We start from the raw sequence: 14,358 nt of genomic DNA, 5'->3' as shown, positions 1-14,358 counted from the left end.
CTTCACCGTCAAAATGAGCTTCTCTTAAGCTGTTCCTACCCAGAGCCTATTCCGTGATGGGGGTTGGGGGAGAGATTTGGGAGAGAGCATGACCCCTGCACTTTGGATATTCCTAGGAGGGCAGGAGCCATGGGGCATCCACTGGGACATGGGAGAACCTGAGTCAGAGAGTTCAGGAGAGAACCAAGGTTGTTCTTCAGAGTTCTAGGCATCACTACTGGTGGGCTTCCCAGGAGGCACTAGTGGTAAAGAACCTGCCTGCCAATGCAGGAGACTTAAGAGATGCAGGTTTGACTGCTGGGTCAGGAAGCTCCCCTGGAGAAGGGGATGACAACGCACTCCAGCATTCTTGCCTGGAGAATCCCCATGGACAGAGGAACTTGGTGGGTCCATAGTGTCCAAAGGGTCACAAAGAGTCGGACACGACTGAAGCAACTGAGCACACATTGGTGGGCCAGGGGCAGGAGTGAGAGCAGAACACCCCAGAGCTGCAGGATTAATCCAGGGAGCCTCCTTGGAGGTGTGTTTAAGGAGGACCAGGGTGGGGTAAGGCTAGGGTTGGTGGGAGACGAGGAAGGAGTTCAGTTCTGATTTGGAAACCGTGCCATCACTAGTTCTTTCATTCATTCGGTACATTCTTATCCAGTGCCAGCCACGCACCTTGCTAGGTCCTGGGAATCCAGCAGAGACTGGAGGTATGTGGAGGTAGGAGAGGGTTGGCGTGGACCCAGGGATGCCAAGGCTTGTTCACTGTGGGAAGGGGAGAGGTCACAGGTAGGAGGAAGCCCCTAATGCCCAGGTTGAGCTGGGGTCAGATGTTGGTGGGGTGGAAGTCCTTCAGTTTCCTAGCAGGGAAGCTGAGTGATGACTGTCGGTGTGTATGCGCCCACTTGGAAGAGTGAAAGGTGTTGGAGGTAGGGGAGGTCACCAGAGTCCTGAAGTGGTGTCACCAGAGTCCTGAAGTGGTCCTCCCTCAGAGGATCCTTGGGTGAGCAGAGGTGGGGGTTCATATGGCTGTCCTGAAAGCCAAATTCCCTTATTTTGCCCCCCTCCTTTTGCACCTGGGCCACTGATGACTTTGATGGGTGGACTATGGGACTGAGACAGGAGGTTTCCCTAATCTGAGAATGTGAGCCTATAAACCCTTCCGAGCGTATGTCTCTTGAGCAGCTTTGTACTTGAGGATGACTCCTCTGATGAACCTGTTTCCTGACCCACTGCCACCAAATGCTGACCCAGTCTGGGCTAAAAATAGCCTTCCAAGCATTCTCCCAGAGCCTCACCTTTTGCCCTCCCTACCACCTCTCAGGTGAGTGGTCAGTTATGTCCCAGGGTGAGGGAGGGGCCATCTATTCTGGGAGGGCAGGGAATGGGTGAACTGTGGAGATCTGGCAGGGAGCTGGGCAACATACACTCGGAGCTGAAAATAGACCTTCGCAGCCCCTCCTCTTGAGCCCTAGGCACAGATTTCCACAGACTCCTGTGCCTGGAGTGGGTTCTGTGGGATAGGGGCATCAGCTGTGAGAGACACACAGGAGGCAGCCTAGGAGTTTGGGGGTGACTGAATCCAGCTGAATGCCCAGTGGGACTTTGGGGGTGATTCGGTGGGAGGTGTGCTGGTTGGTACTTTCTTGCTCAGCCCTTGCTGACTCAAACATCTGCCAAGAGAGAACCAGATATTTCTCTCCTCTTGTCTCAGCTGGAACTGGTGAGCTTCTGGAAGTTTCTCACTGTATGTCCAATGGTTATGTGAGATTAATTCTTGGTCAAATGCTGAGGGATGGAAGACGGTGGATCCTCCATCTGTCGCCACACTCCTAATTGCCTCTGTCCTCTGATCCTGCTCATCTACCTGGATCCAGTGGGCTCGGTATCCAAACTGTACTCTTCACTGAGGGTCTCTGTGTAGACACACCCATCTCCTTGGGTTGGGGGAGCTGTGAGTGTACCCAGGTCCCGGTCCTGATGGGAGCGTAGACTCTGGAGATGAAAAGCACTGTTGGCAGCTTGGCTCTGCCACTTACTAGCTTTGTGACCTGTGATAAGTTATGCTTCCCAGATTCCTTATCTGTAAAATATGAATGCAATCCAGACTTTGCTGGAATATTGGGAGGATGAGGAGCATGCTTGGAGGCAGGAGGTGCTCCCCCCTACACTGTATGCTAACAGGGACCAGCAGGACCTTGCCAAGGGTCAGTGAGCATTGGCTGTGAAGTATCATCCTCGTGTGAGCAGAAAATAGCCCGACAGCTTTATGAGGCAATCAAGGCCGCCTCAGCAAGCTTTAATTAAAGCACTTATGTGTAAGTGGTCCAGAACAAAGAGAACTGAGCCCTGGTGACCCCCTTAGAGAGGAAGCTGACAAAGGGACAGCAGCATTCTGCCAGGCGGCTTCCACCTGGGCTCCAGGCTGGACTGGGCCCTGCCCTCATCCTGGGCTATAAAGGTTCTGGCCGCGTCCCAGGATGGTTTGGTCTCCAAGGCCTGTGCCCTGTGTCTCTCCTTCACACAGCTGGCCTGGGTCCACCTGGGGACTGATCTGCTTCTGCTGTCTGGACTTGCAGCTCACCCTGTAGCTCTGATTCCTGCCTACCACCCTGGGATGCCTAGCGTCACCCAGCCTTATTCATAACTGTGCAGTTTTCTGGTGGTCACCTGCCTTTCTGCCTGGCATTTGACCCATGGGTGCCCAGACTTTGGTCATTTCTTCTTGCCTTTATACCCATGAGTCCTTTAATTCTTACTTTAGGTAAAATCACTAGGTGCAAGAGGACCACCCTGGCTCGGGCTGTGCCTGTGTGCTGCCTGTCCGGAAGAGACGAGGCTGTTTCAGTGAAGCCTGTGAGAGGAGGTGAGAGTCCAGAGATGTGGATACAAATCCCGTTTCTGCCTCTGACTAGCTGTGTGACGAGTAAGGCCATCTCTGTGTGCCTCGTTTCTTCGTCTGTAAAGTGAGGATTGGAACGCTGGCCTCCTAGGCCTCCCTAAGGATGAAACGAGCCGGTCTCCGTGAAAGCCCCTGAGGCTAAGCCTGCTTTGCCTGCGATCTAGGGGAACTGCGTCCCCTCCCCTTTCCTACTTTGTTCTCCAATCTTGCCGCCTCCAGTTTTGCCTTCGGCCTTGAACTTGCAATACACTGAGGCACAGCGGCTGGAGCTGATAAATCGTGGCACCGTCACCTACTCCACAACTGTTTATTCAGCGAGTACTATGTTCTGTAAGAGATGAGGAGACATTTTCCATACTTCCCTGTCTTCCAAAAGCTGACTGTTTAATCAGGTAGGTTTGGAAACAAGTACATGTTAAAGATAGTAGATATAGTCCTTTTTCTAAGGCAGTTTGAGATTGATTATGCTTGATTGTCAATTGCCTGATAAAGTGCGTCTGTTTCAGGGACTCACTGTAGGCTGGTGCAATCAGGGAGGCTCTGTGGGAAAGGCCAGACTTGAGCTGGGATTTGAAGGGTGGGTAGGGCTTGGAGAAGTCAGAATGGTAGAAAAGGGCAGAACAGCACAGAAATATTCAAAGAGTACTGGTGGATCTCAAAGGGTGTCATACCTAAAGGGTGAACTTTGGGCTCATTCCAATGAAGGTTGGGAACAAGACAAAGACACGGGCTCTCAAAGCCATGCTTGCTTGACATACTGGAGTTACTGGTCAAGAAAATAAATATATGCAATTAATGTAGGAGAGAAAGGACTGGTATTATCTGTAGACAGTGGGATCAGCTGCATAGAAAACTCAACAAAAATCAACCAAAAAACTCTAGAAATGACAGGATACATTGAGCAGTGTTGCTGGTTACAAGATCAACTTACAAAAATTAAAAGTGTGTTGCTATATCAGTGTCACCAATGAGAAAATAAATAGAAAAATAAAGATACCATTCCTAAGAGTGATCAAAACAGCGCAATAGTTGCCATGTAACAATAAACTATTCATACAATCTTTATGAAAGAGGTTAGACTCTTATAAAAGAATACAAGAAAATCTAAGTAGAATTATATCATATTCAGAAATAATCTGACCTAATATTTTAAAGATATCAATTCTCTCTAAATTAATTTTAAGTATAATGCAATATAATTCCAGCTGAATTTCTTTTGAGGGGCTTGATAAAATCAATCTAATTTTTATGCAAAAGAATAAAGTCCCTTTACAGTAAAGTTGGTTGTGAAAAAAGGAAAGCAAAGAGAATATCTGAGGATAGAGAGTCACAGTAATTAAGAAGCCTAGTACCTGTGTAGGGGCAGGTAAATGCCATTGGAACAGAAGAGAGAGCTCAAAACAGGCCCTTTAATGTAAGATAAATTTGGTATTTGATGATGTTGGCAACAAGAGTTATTTATTCAGCTGGTGAGATAAGTAAACATAGACCCACTACATGGAAAGCATAGAGCTGGTGTCCAGTCTGTAGCCTGTGCCATGGGAGACCTCAGTGAATGCAAGGTCTGGACATGAAACATGCAAGTATAAAGCAAACAAGATATAAAAGCAAACCCTTGTAACTTAGGGGTGGGAAAAGACTTCTCAAGCAAACTTTAGAAGTCAAAATCACACTCACACAAAGAAAAAATCAAAACAACAGGAAAAAGATAGATTGACATAATTAAATCACAATTAAGAATTCTACTTCAATGAAAGACTATAGAGAAAAAAAAAAAAAGAAAGAAAGACTATAGAGAAAAAGCAGAGAGCCTGGGAAAAGCTTAATATCTGCAGTATATAAGGAGCCCTACAGAACAACAAGTGAAGGACAGGAAATCCAGTGGAAAGCTAGCCAGAGTCTGCACAGACAGCCCCCCAAAGGGAAAGACCAAATGGCTTTGAGGATGCTCCTGCCAGTCCTTAGAGGATGCAGACCCGAACCATGAGATATCCTTCTACCATCAGAATGGCAAGGGTTAAAAAACAGGCACTACCAACAATGAGTGGAGAGTTGGGAGAATGGGGACCCTAGGGCACTGGGGTGGAATAAGAGCTGGTGCAGGCATTCTGGAAAGCAGGGTAGCGTTGTGCATGTATTTAGGCCTGTGTAAAGCCTAGGACCCAGCAACCCCACTTCTGAGGGAAGTCCAGCCCCACATCTGAGAGCAGCCCCTCTGCCGGCACCAGACAATTCATGATGGCCTTGTTTGTAGCAGAGGGAAGTGGGAGTCAGCCTAGATAACATAAAAGGTGATAAAGGTGTATTATGGAAGTTTGAAGCAACAGAACTGATGTACTTACAGACAACACAGTGTTGAGTTAAACAGTGTCAAAACCATACCGTTTATGCAAATAAAATATACACTGTCCAGAAGCATTGCTACTTACTTCACAATGTGTGTGTGTATGCTCAGTTGCTCAGTCATGTCCAACTCTTTGCGACCCCATGGACTGTAGCCCACCAGGCTCCTCTGTCCATGGGATTCTCTAGGCAAGAATATTGGAGAGGGTAGCCATTCCCTTCTCCAGGGGATCTTCCCAACTCAAGGAGCAAACCCAAGTCTCTGGCAACACAGGCAGATTGTTTATAATCTGAGCCACCAGGAAAGCCCTGCTTTATGCTGATAAGGCTATAATACTTTATACAATTTGGAGACATCATCACATGCATTACAGTGGGTGCCTTTGGTGAGGAAAGTGAGAGGAGGGATAAGAAATGAGGTGGAACAGATGAGTAAAGGAGGGAAGAGCCTTCTATGGGCTGGTGAAGACGCTGTGCCAAGAACTGGGAAGTGTGATGGACTCAACTCTGGCCAAGTGGTCTAAAGGAAAGACCAGAAATGAAGCAAAGAAAGTGGGAAAGACCTAGGAGATGAGAAAGAGGGCTTCCTTGGGGCCAACCTGAGCTGGGCTGAGGAGCCTTCAGACATCTTCTGCTGAGCCTTTGGTGCCTGGGTAGATGTGTCTTGGAAGCAGATTTTTAAGGAGCTGAAATTGACAAGGTATAGGAAGGACCAGAGGAAGGAGGCCTGGTACACAAGGTCTGTTAGAAAGTTAACATGTAGGGGTGATGACTGTGGGTTGTCCAAGGAGGTTATACCAAGAGGTGCTGAGCACTCAGAGGGAAGCTTCTGGGAGAGTGAAAAAAATCCAGGCTGGGAAGAGTCAGGGAAGCTGCACTTTATGCCCATCAACCTTTGAAGGCTTCATGGAGGAAATGGTTTTTCCCCAATCACGGTATTGGGTGCGTTTGGTAGCCAGACTAGGATGCCCTCTAGTGGGGAAGCATTGCAGTGCCGGCAGTCCCGGAGCATCTTCTCTAAGGCACCTCAGGTCCCAGAGTGGGACTCATGCATCTCTGTCGGATGGTCTGAACCACAGAGCTCGGAGCTGTGAAATGGATTGCACATCAGGCTGATATGATGCAGCTGGATGAGAGCCTGGAGCTAGATAGGAAAGGGCTAGTTATAAGTGTTTCTGGGCCTTTTTTTTTTTTTTTTTTTTCTGTTTGGCTCCTATTTCTCCTCTGGCAAGCCTCCTGAGCTGTTGGGGTTGGGGAACTCCAGAGGACATTGAGTCCCACCACACCCTCCAGGCAGCTAGCTGCCTCCCTGTCTCATGACCAGCCTGAGCAACCCTGGAAGGGACCCCTAAGTGGAACCTGAAGCTGAGTCCCCTGTCACTGCAGCCCCCTGGGTGTCCTCACCTCTTCGGGAACCAAAGCATCAGTCCTGTCCCCTAGCAGCCTGACAGCATTTGTGGGTACAGCTGCCTCTCATGTCCCCATCAACTTTCCCTCACCACAACACAGACACCAAACCTCTTCTTCAGGACTCCTCAGTTGCCCTCGACCCCCATGGGCTGCTGTCTTGACCACCACTATTCCTCCAGAAGCAGCGAGGGGGCTGAGACTGGGCACTCTTCCTCCTGTGTGGTTTGAGCAGCAGAGGGCAAGGATGGTTGCCACTTTGGGCTCAGAGCATCCGTGGGTACTGCCTGAGAATTCGGGAGCTCCTTGAGGCAGAACATGAGCTGACCCTGCTGATTACTGCCCAGACCACAGATTCATAAGTAAAACAAATGTTGGCTTTTAAAACTGCTGCGTGTTAGACCCACTGACTTTGCGTACAAGCTTATGGTTGCTGGGGGTGGGGAGGATGGAGGAAGGGATAGGTAGGGAGTTTGGGATGGACATGTACACACTGCTATGTTTAAAATGGAAAACCAGCAGGGACCTACTGTATAGCATGTGAACTTTGCTCAACGTTACGTGGCAGCCTAGATGGGAGGGGAGTTTTGGGGAGAATGGATATAGGTATTAATATAAGTAAGGCTGAATCCCTTTGCTGTTCAACTGAAACTATCACAACACTGCTTGTTAACTGGCTATACCTCAATACAAAATAGAAAGTTTTTTAAAAAGCTGCTATGTTTTGGGCTGGATTCCGTAATTTGCAACCACTCTTTGTTAGAATCATCTCATTTCAGAATTTAAGACATTTTAAATTCATTTTAAGATTTCAGTTTTAAGCTCTGCTCAAACCTATTCTCTCACCCCACTTTTAAACCACCTCCCCAGGGCCCAGCCGGTCTGCTTACAGCTATAAAGGCTTGGCTGGGTGGGCCAGGTCTCTCATAACACACCTCCACCACCTTCTTTGAGGAGATTTTCAATGTGTTGCATCAAGGGGAAGCATTGTTGAGCAGGCCTCTGCCTAGGTGACAGCTGGTGGGGGTGCGGGCTCCATGGTTGCCTACAGCTGAGCAGCGGTCCCACAAGCTCGTTGAAGGTTGATTCCTGTGAGGTCCCCCAGTACTGGTGCTGCCTGAAAACATTTGGCCACATTTTGCCTTCCATGCTGCTGGGCACTGGCAAGACTGTGGTCCTTCCACCTCAGCTTTCTCCCAGAACATCTCTGGGGCCTATGACCATGAGGAGTAACGGGCAGGTTCAATATGTGGCTCTCTTAGACCTTGGGGACTAACATCCTTTGGTGCTGAGCTTTGGGACTTGGCTGCTATTCTGGGGTCTCTGGAAAAATCTCCTGAATCTCCATTCCTCATTCAAAACCGTAATGGATAACTCAGGTTTTTGTACGTCTGAATCATAGTTTTTTAGCAGCTATTTCACCCCAGAAATCAGAACAGCCTCTTTCTCCCTCTGGCATCCGATACAGGAGACTCAAAGCTGTTCCCCCAGGTCTGCTCCTGTTTTCCCCAGTGATATGATGTTCTTCTGATAACCCCGCACCTCAGAAACCCTGCTTCTGCCTTCCACCTGCCTAGGGCACAAGCGGGCCTTGCCCTTCTTGTCCTGGCTCCAGGCTCTTATTCTGTGCCCGTCTGCTTGTCATTGCCCCATCTCAGCACATCTCACTTAGCTTGAAAGCCTCTTAGAAATAGGGATCTAATCCGCAGGCAGGAACCTTCTGCTGATCTGGGATTGTGAGGGGAGGAGGTGTTACACTTAGTAAAACTCTAGATACTTGAGGGTTGACCCAAAGCTTCTGCATGTATGGAAGGATTTCTAAGTCTGTTACATTAAAGTCTGTCTAAGGTGATGTGAGGTTGACCCAGCCCAAGGCCAAGATGGAACTGGAAATGCCAGCCCCCTGCAGGCTGTGAGGTCAGGCCACCTCATTTCACATCGGGCAGCAGGAGTGACTAGTGACTGTATTCCTTGGTGATTAATCCAGCATCCAACACCTACATGTCTCAGCCAGGCGAGAACTACAACACTGATCAGAGCCTGGGTCTCTGAATTCCTGTGTGGATGGCTATCCTACTGACCCGTTTATACCCTCAATTGTGCTAAGCGATCAAGGAATCAACTCTTACTGTATTTGAGCCACTTGGTGATGTATGGGGTGGGGTGAAGGATACAATGAGACTGACGTTCCCTGGGTGTAGGCCATAGGGGGCATTTTTTGGTAAGCATATTAAAAACCAATAGTAAAACTGAGTAAAAATCAGTTTGTTCTTATTATCACCAAGTGCGAGCAATTCTAAACATTGTCAGTGACAAAATACTCTTCCCCACCAGAGTACACTGTTGCCACTCACCGCCCCCCATCCCCCACCGTGGGGACACATCACTGGTATGATTACACACATTTCCTCTCAGCCCCGGAAGCTAACCTTCTTTACAATACAGGAATACAGGAATGCACCCAGTAATCCTACAAGTTCTGCCTTCCCTGCCCTTAGGTCCTTCTGGGGCAAGAAGGCTCATCTCTGTGCCCTTTGGCTGCAAGACTAACAAGATTAGGTCAGAATTTGTAATTGGGCCAAAGGTATCATATATCAGGGAGCAAGCCAGGCTCCACAAGAAACTCCACCCAAGGGATGCTGCATGTGAGATGCTGAGGAATTAGCCTAATCTTCTCTACCTTTGAGAGTAAACGCATGAGGCCCCCTGAGAGAAGGCAGCAGGGACCACTTCTGAGATGCCAACACGCCTGGGTCACCACTGGTCCTGAACAGTGGGACGCCTTCTGCCCCAAGTCCCTGCACACCCCGGAGCGACTCGGTGCCACTGCTGACGTGCAGCCTGTCCCCCTCTAACATCCTCCTAGGAAGCCACCATTGGCCAGACCGCCAGGACACGCATTTTCCTTAAATCCTGAACGAGCGCAACAGATACAGATAGATGGAATGTTAACAAAAGGAGATAATTGTGAGTCCACCAATTGTTGGGATGGAATTCAGGAGTTAAAGGGCAGTTGACTTTATATGGAAGAAACAGCTTTAATGTAAAGGGAGGAAGTCACACTGTGCATAAAGCATTAAAAAACTCCTTGGAGTTAAGGAAGGATGTATTTCAGTGAAAAGGAAAGAGGAGAAGAAGCAAAGCTGGATGGAACCAGCCATTTCCTCAGATGGTGGAGATGATGCTTTAAAAACACAGATGGTAAGACTTGAATATTGTTGAGTGAAGAATTTCATGTGTTGGACACCAGCCAGATGCATGAACACAGACGCTAAGATCAGAGCATCTGTGAATTTGGGGTCCTTCCTCAACAGTTCTGTCTCCAGAGGGTAGAGGAAACCATAAGGCTTAGTTTTCTTGGTCTGGGAAGCCCTGGTTTGTGTGTGAACAAAGCTGGCAGGAAGAGATCTTGTCCCTTGCCAGTCCATGATAGCAATGGAAGGACTTTTTTTTTTTTTTTTAAACACACTCATCATTTAACAAGGCTCTAGAAAAGTATATTGTAAAATTAAATTTCAAGAAATTATTGGTATGAATACATACTCAGAGCCCTAAGAAGGAACAGAAAATGAAATTCTGACAATATTGTTACAAATAATGTTAATGAAAAGAGACAGAGCTAGGCATTCAAAGAAGTCAGTGATGCTAAAGAGAGAGGTATTTTAACTCAGATTTTTTCATGTTTGTGTTATTTATTTTGTGCATGAGATCAGCTGTTTTTCAAAGAAACACTTTTTATTTTGTATTGAGGTACAGCCGATTAACAAACAATACTGTGATCATTTCAGGTGAAACTTAGAATTTAAAAGATTAACTTCACAAGGGTTTAAGGGCAGGTCACATGGCTTCAGTTCCAAAGACAACAAAGCAGGTTTGCTCTTGTTTCTCCCATGCAATGCTTGGGACCAGAAGCAGCTCACTTTCACACAGGTAACGGATGGGACACAGCGAGAAACAGGCCTGTTGGCTGGAGAAGAGAGTTCAGCATCTGTCTATCTATCTGTCTATCATCTACCTATCTCTAAGTATTCATTATCTACCTATTTATCTATCATCTGTCCAGTGTACTTAGCACAGGCCCTGTGGAATGATGAACTCTAATGGATTCCCACCAAAACTGAGATACCATGGCTTCCCTAGGAAATGTTGACGGCCATCCAGTCTGACCCTGGCATGCTCTTGGGAACACGGGGGACCAGATAGGGTGGGTGACTTGTGCCAGGCTATAGCGTCAGCAGAGCCAGGCTGAGTGTCTGGGGCACTGATCTTGGCATTTTTCTCACTGCTTCACTGCTTTTCTTTGTTGTGGAGACAGGTTTGCGTGCACATGAGCTCAGTCACCTCAGTCGTGTCCGACTCTTTGCGAACCTATAGACTGTAGCCCGCCTGGTTCCTCTCTCCTTGGGATTCTCCAGGCAAGAATATAGGAGTGGGATGCCATGCCCTCCTCCACAGGCTCTTCCTGACCGAGGAATCAAATGCATGCCTCCTACACTATGGGTAGATTCTTTACTGCTTAACCACAGGGGAAGACCAGGGACAGGTTTACCCCACCCGAAAACATGGAGACATCCTTGACTCTTCCCTTTCTCTCACATCCTGAATCCAATCTGTCAAGAAATGTGGTTGGCTCTTTCTTCAGATTCCACCGAAAGCTGGCCACTTGCACACCCTCTGGGGCTTCCTCCCTGGCACGAGGCTCTGCTGTCTCCCGGGGTTCCCACTGACCCTTCACCCTGCTTCCTCCGTTGCCTCCCCCTGCAGTCTGTTTTCCAGGCTACTGACATGTCATGGAGGTCATCTAACACTTCAGCTCATGCCATCAAGCCCCCCGGCCCCACACTGCCCTCAGTGGGAGCCTACTGGCTCCATGATTGGAGTGGAACCCTCCGCTCCCTGTGTCTACTAGACTTGCCCACACTCCGAACTTGCTCCTGCCCCTCAAACCACACTGGCCTCCTTGTTCCTGGAGGGAACCAGCCAGGCCTGTTTGCACCTTGAGCAGCTGCCCTGGCTCTTCCTCTGCCCTCGTGGCTCATCCCCTTACCTCCTCAAAACCCTGGCTCAAAGTCACCTTCTCAGTGCAGCCCAGTCAGACCACCCTGCTACGAACAGCTCTATCTTTCTTCCTACTCTCCTGATTCCTCTTGTCTTGTTCTGTTTATTCTTTCCATAAGACTTATCATCATCTAGGGTAGTTATTCAGTCGTGTCCGACTCTGCAACCCTATGAACTGTGCCCCACCAGGCTCCTCTGTTCATGGAATTCTTCAGGTAAGAATACTGAGGTGGGTTGCTATTCCCTTCTCCGGGGGATCTTTCCGACCCAAGGATTCAACCCGGGTCCCCCACATTACAGGCAGATTCTTTACCATCTGAGCCACCAAGTTTATTGTCAATCTCTTTCCGCAGAATGGAAACTTTAAAAAAATACACGTTGTTGTGTGCTTTATTCACGGGTGTAACCCAAGTTCAAAGAATGGTGACTGGCACTGGGGCTCAATGAATTCTTGCTGAATGTGAGAAACATACAGAGACCAGCCTGAGACCCTTCCAGAGCACCCGCGTTGTATTGCAGTTTCTATTTTGTTTCCCTTAATCAGCAAGTCCACGTGGAGAAGTAGCCTGGCCTTCAGGCCCAGGCAAGTCTCCTCCCACCAGTCAGGGTTGGTGCGGAAACTGTGCCAGCAAGGGGGGAAGGGGAGGCAGTCTTGTGACCACAAGAGCAAAAGACTGGAGTCGGTTGTTTCTGTAGGAATTCAGTTTGCAGGGTCTCCTTATCCCATCACTGACTGGGTTCACCTGGGGACTCTGCACCTTTGCTCCTGGGGCATGAACTGCTCCCTCTGGATAGATCCCTGTGCTCCCCACAAAGAGTAGGACTCTACTTCCTGCTGTGGGCGGCGGTGTGTGTGTGTGTGTGTGTGTGTGTGTGTGTGTGTGTGAGAGAGAGAGAGAGAGAGAGAGAGAGAGAGAGAGAGAGAGAGACAGAGAGAGAGAGGGAGAGAGGGAGAGAAAGAGAGCACAGAGGACTCCCCGCTTATTCTCCTTGTCCTGTTTCTCTTATGCCCCTTCCCCAACCCTGCTTCCTGCAGAGGGCGTTCTGGAAGGTTAGCCCTTGTTCTTGGCTTTGTGCATAGAGATTCTTGTAATGAGTGTTTTACTCAAGACCCTGGCGAGCTGAGGGCTTTGGCAACATAGCAGTCAGGGCCGCCGTTGGCACTTGATCCAAGAGGCAGGCACTTCCCCACTGGGTCCATTTCCCCACTGTTCTTCTGGGAGGTGGCATCTTATAAGGTGGGGGCGGGAGGCCAGGGCTGAGGGCCTTGGTTTGTCGAGGGGCCTCAAGTACTGGGCAATTTCTCTGGGTGTCTGGCTTGCCCAGTGCCTCTGCCTGGCACCCCTGCCTCTGTTCTCTCTGCCAGATCTTATTGTCTTCCAGGACCTGCCTTGGCTCCCACCTCCTTTGTGATCCCCCCACCCGACCCCAGCCTACCATAAGTAAATGGTCCTCCTCAGAACGCCAGGAGCACCCCCTTTGCCTGATCGGTCATCTTTCCCTCTCTTGCCATCGGTCTTTCCTGCCTCTGTCTGGTCTTCCCATGGGAATGAGCAAACTCTGTCTACTCTCATTTCCCACAGCATCTAGACCAGGGTCCTTCTCGGGTGGGACATCAGCACTCACCCCCAAGAATGAAGGCACCTCCTCCAGGCTGTCTCCCAGGCGAGGCACACAGTGGAGGGTCAGCCAGTGTCTGTGGACTAGATGGAGGAGCTCTCCACACATTGGCCCTTCCCTCTTGTGTCTGTGCTATTCAAGCAGTGCTTCCTGAGGAGCTAGTATGTGCTGGTTGCCATGAGGGCTATAAAAGTGGATAAGGCATGTTTCTGAATCGAGAGGCCACTACTAGCTTCAGTAACTCTACTATAAGACCGGATGTGCACTGGATGACCTGCATGACCCCGCAGTTGTCTTCCTTGTGCCAATGGAAGGGATTAGTGGCTGGCCAGCCAGCAGCATGTAAGAAGAGAGGCCAGCACCTTCATCCATGCCGGGCTTCCCTGGTGGCTTAGCTGGTAAAGAATCCACCTGCAATGCAGGAGACCTGAGTTCTATCTCGCTAGGTTGGGAAGATCTGGAGAAGGGAATGGCTACCCACTCCAGTATTCTGGCCTGGAGGATTCCATGGACTGTATAGTCCATGGGGTCACAAAGATTCGGACATGACTGAGAGACTTTCACTTTCATCCATGCCAGGGAAAAGCTCGAAGATGACCTCTCACCCATGCTCACCCAGAAGGATGCTCCAGGCATTGCATGCTCTGCTGGGAAGGACAGGCCCAGGGACCTTAGTGGGACATGGGACCCTTTGAGTCTCAAGAATGCAGTGGTACAAGCCTCTACTCGCCCCATGTGGGATCATGATGTCAGGTCTGATCCCAGGGCTGCAGGGGAATTAGGGGCTTCATGGATGTGTCTAGGCCTGTGGGGCTGAAAAGGCAGGGTCAGGTTTACTGTGATGCAGGGTCTCCTTGATACATCTATTAAGGGAGGCAAGTTTCAGCTTTCCTCTCAGCCTGCCTAGCGGGAGATTCCCACGCTCATAAATGATGTTAATGACTTTCTCCTGACTATTACATTGTCTGGAGGCCTGCTGTCCGCCTGATAAAAGGCAGGAGAGCTAGCGGGTCCTGGCATCCTTGGATTCTCCCCACCTCTCC

This window comes from Ovis canadensis, chromosome 3, assembly GCF_042477335.2.
Source record: "Ovis canadensis isolate MfBH-ARS-UI-01 breed Bighorn chromosome 3, ARS-UI_OviCan_v2, whole genome shotgun sequence".
NCBI lineage: Eukaryota > Metazoa > Chordata > Mammalia > Artiodactyla > Bovidae > Ovis > Ovis canadensis.
The sequence above is the reverse complement of the archived record's forward strand: the minus strand, read 5'-3'. Positions refer to the sequence as shown.